General features: G+C 45.3%; 1 pseudogene; it reads right to left on the reverse strand.

Moving 5' to 3' along the window:
- Window positions 1–3,562, reverse strand: part of LOC105743069 — a 71,482-nt pseudogene extending 67,920 nt beyond the window's left edge.
- Window positions 3,563–3,971: the final 409 nt, after the last annotated feature.

The following is a 3,971-nucleotide window of genomic DNA, read 5'->3' on the forward strand; positions in this document are numbered from 1 at the left end:
ACAATTGTATAATGAATTTAGTACCGGTTTGCAGATGGAACAAGCAGGTTCTGAGGGTGATGGTCGGGAGTCATAGCTGGAACTGCCAGTGTGACCAGGTAGAATTAGCCAGTTGTCTGGGAGTCCAGAACAGCAATCTTTGAGTCATGTCAGAGGGTCAGCAATGGATGGTGGAGGCTGTCTGCTCAGAGTCCTTTGGGGAGCTAGGAGCGGGGTGGAAGAATCCGGCAATGGATGCTGGTGGCTCCGGGTACGGTGTGGACTAGGAGGTGCCAATGTAGCCTGGGGCTGAGTATGGATGACCTGGTTTGGGAGTCCAGGCTTGTCCGAAATGACCTGTTGAACAGACTGGGCCCCCAGTGGGCTAGAGGCCCCCGATGAGATTGACCATTTTAAGCCACAAAGTGTGCGAGAAGGAGGAGGGGAGAAGGAGGAGGAGGAGAAGGAGAGGAAGAGAGGAAGATGGTCCCATGTTCATGGGACCAAACATGAGACAGGACCCAATATAGACAAGAAAAACGAAAATGACAGCTGACAAGGAAATCTTTAAAAGTATTTGTCCCATGGTCAGGACAGACAACCACAGATAGATCAAACAACAGATTGATCCAACGAAAACAATGAACATAAATGAAACAAAAACAACAATGGACAGGGAAACACACTTATGACGTGGCAGCCACTCGAGAGTCTGGAAATCTGTCAGTTTAAAAAGTTGCATTAGAAGAACAGACAAAACATAGACACACACAAATAGACCAAACAGAGCCAAAGAAAGAAAAACAAACTAGCTAGTACAGACAGACAGACAACAGACAGACAGCATAACTAGACTTATCCAGATGGTTCCAATTGGGCCCAAATAAATCCTGTATGAAAGTGTATGCCCCTAATTAGATTAAATGTACTGGAGGACTTGGTAAAGGTGGAAATAATTCACTTCACACAAGAGGCAGACTAGTCCAATGGGCCTAAATAAATCCTGTATGAAAGTAAAGTATATGCCCCCTATGCAGGAGGACTTGGTAAGGATAGGTGTATCAAGGAAATCTTTTATACAAGAGGAATTAGTCTGCACGAAATTAGAGAGAGAGGGTCGAGCTGATGTTGCTAGCCCCCTACAGCCAGAATCTGTAGGGGTAGGGGAGGCATAAATCTCAAAGAGAGATAAAAGAAGAGGTCACGCACATGCGGCTAGCCCCCTACAGTTAGAATCTGTAGGGGTAGGGGGTAGGGGTAAAAGAACCTTACCTAAAGAGACCCCGGAGGTCACAGAAGCCTCTACATATGATCGAAGTCCATAATCTCTAAAGGCAACCAATTGGCAAGAGGGACACCTAGGTCTGTTTGCCTCATTGAAAACAAAGCTCTGCAGCGAAAGGGACACCTAGGTCTGTTCGCCTCCAATTGAGATCTCCCAAAATCTGACTTGGAGGGCGTCCCACTCCAAGGACTCGGAGACCGGAGTCTGCAAGTCAACACCACAACCAAAACCAATTTGAGTACTCACTATGAAACCATCAAGAAATCACCAAGAAACCATTAAGAAATCAAGAAAACAGAACGAAAGCAAAGAGGCAAAGTGAAAGGAGAGACTGACGCAGCCACCGTAGTTCTTTAAAATCAGTAAAGCTAAATCAAAATCAATTTAAGGAAGTAATTTACATTTGAGTTTAAGCTGGCATAACAAAATTTAGGTTGAATGTTACTTACCATGTCAAAAAGAACAGTCCTTTATGGATCCTGCACGAGCCCCCAAATGTTGTAGCTCAAAAATCAGATGACAACGAGGCAAGTTCAAAAGTTAAAAGAAGCGCTTTATTTTAGCTGGTACCCAGTGGCAACACCAGGCACAAAGTGCCTAAGTGCGCACCGAGCATTGACAAGGATCAGTATTTAAGCTTGAAAACCACAAAAACAGGGAAGGGGTGGAGAGGAATAGTCACAGGGATGAGGAATTGGGAGGAATAGTTCTTTGAGATAAGGTTTGGGGGACAGATATCATAAGACTTGAGTCACAGGGATGAGGAATTGGGAGGAATGCTTCATTGAGATAAGGTTTGGGGAACAGATATAAGAATTGAGCCACAGGGGTGAGGAATTCATAGGGGTTGGCGCATATAGAACAGGAACTCAGCGAGGTTAAAAGGGCAACAAAATGGGGTCAATTTTGACAGGGTATAACACCCAACAGCTTTAATTGAAGTGAGAGAGCCCAGTGGCAGGGATGGAGAGCTGTCAGGAATTGGGCCAAGTGAAGGCTACAGCCATGGACAGCTGTCCTCCGACCTGAGCCGCTGCTGTCACATGGAAGAGAATGCAGGTCTTGTGGTCCCTCGAGCCTTAGGATTTTAAAGACAAACCAGAAGTCAGAATTTTTATGAGAAAACAATCAACAATCTTTGAAAATAAAAATTTTAATCATCACAAACAATATCAGCTATCATTTAAAAAATGAAGCTCACAGAAGTTAGAGGCAGGGCTAGATTTTGAAGCCAGGCCTTCAGCTACTGAGTTTAAAGCTCTTTACACTGATTCCTTGGGGAGCAGACACGAAAGCTCTGTACTCTGGGCTCTCCCATGCCTCGCCACAAAGTTCTCCATCTGGCTGGTCCTGATTTGTAGCCTTCATGTAACTATAACCAGTATTTGTCATTGCTACCACAAAAATGCCAGGTGCTGAGTACTTTATAAAGAAAAAAGGTTTATTTTACTCACACACTGAAAATCCAAGATTGGGGTGGTCCCATCTGTTTGAGCCCATGGTTCGTCCCCTGGTGGATGGCCTCATGGTGGGAACCCACGTGAGAGGGAAAGATCTCATGAGAAGACAAGAAGCCAAAGAGCAACTCTGGCTCATGCTTGCTCTTCTGTAACAGCTGTCTCATGAGAATAACTAAGATGCTGCCTGAGACCAGAGTCTGTCTCTTGAGGGCAGCACCCCCAGTGACCTAATTACCTTGCACTATGTCCCATATTCTAAAGGTCCTGCCACCTCTCACATTGCCAACTGGAGACCAAGCTTCTCATACATGAGCCCTTGGGGGATAAACATAGCAGTAATTACAGCTTTGCTGCTATTGTGAGTCATTCTAATATTATGACTTGAGAGTTTGTGAGTACCCCTAAATTCATAGCCAATTGGGTGAGGATAGGAGTGGCCACCAAAAAATTGGGGACTGGTATAGGAAGTAAAGTCATCTTGTTAGAGCCTGTGCCCTTGACCTGTGGAGTCTCTGCTAATTCCAACAGGTAGTGTCAGAATAGCAGACAGTGCTTGCCCTTTCTTTTCCTTGTGGTTGGATATAATTCAGATGGATTACAGTACCCAGTGGAAGTGAGGGTCACAACCTGGCTGCTATTGACCCATAGTGCCATTGATGGAAATATCCTTATTTTTGCCCAGGTTGACCCTGTACTCCCAATCCTGACTACAGTGTTCTTACATCTCTCTTCTCTTCTCTTTCTGTGTCTCTTTCCTTCATGGATTCTGATGGAGAACTTCAAGGACACCTCAGGCTTACCTGCTTAGAAGTGCCACACATTTGCCTACCCTGGCCATGGGGGAGCCGGTAAGGCTGTTCCCAGATCCCCAGAGGTATGGAGGGAAGAGAAGTGCAGGACATAATTTCCTAACTCAGGGACACACATTCTGGAAGGAGGAAAAGAAGGAAGGAGAGAAATAGAAAGAGTTGTTGAGAGTATAGCTCAGTGGTAGAGGTCACGTTTAGCAGGCACAAGGCCCTGGGCTCAAGCCCCAGCAGAGGGAGATGGGGAGGAAATGGAAAAAAGAGAGTACAGAGAGGAGGGAAAGGAGGCAAGGAGGGACAAGAAGGGGAGGGGGAAGGGAAAGGGCAGAGGGACAAATCTTGTATTAATTCTAAGGAGATATATATATATTTTTTTATTTTAGGAAAGGGTCTACAGTGTATTTAGGGTCTCACTACTAGATCGAACTTGTAGTGATCTGC

Source organism: Octodon degus, unplaced genomic scaffold (genome assembly GCF_000260255.1).
Source record: "Octodon degus isolate 3935 unplaced genomic scaffold, OctDeg1.0 scaffold00096, whole genome shotgun sequence".
Lineage (NCBI taxonomy): Eukaryota > Metazoa > Chordata > Mammalia > Rodentia > Octodontidae > Octodon > Octodon degus.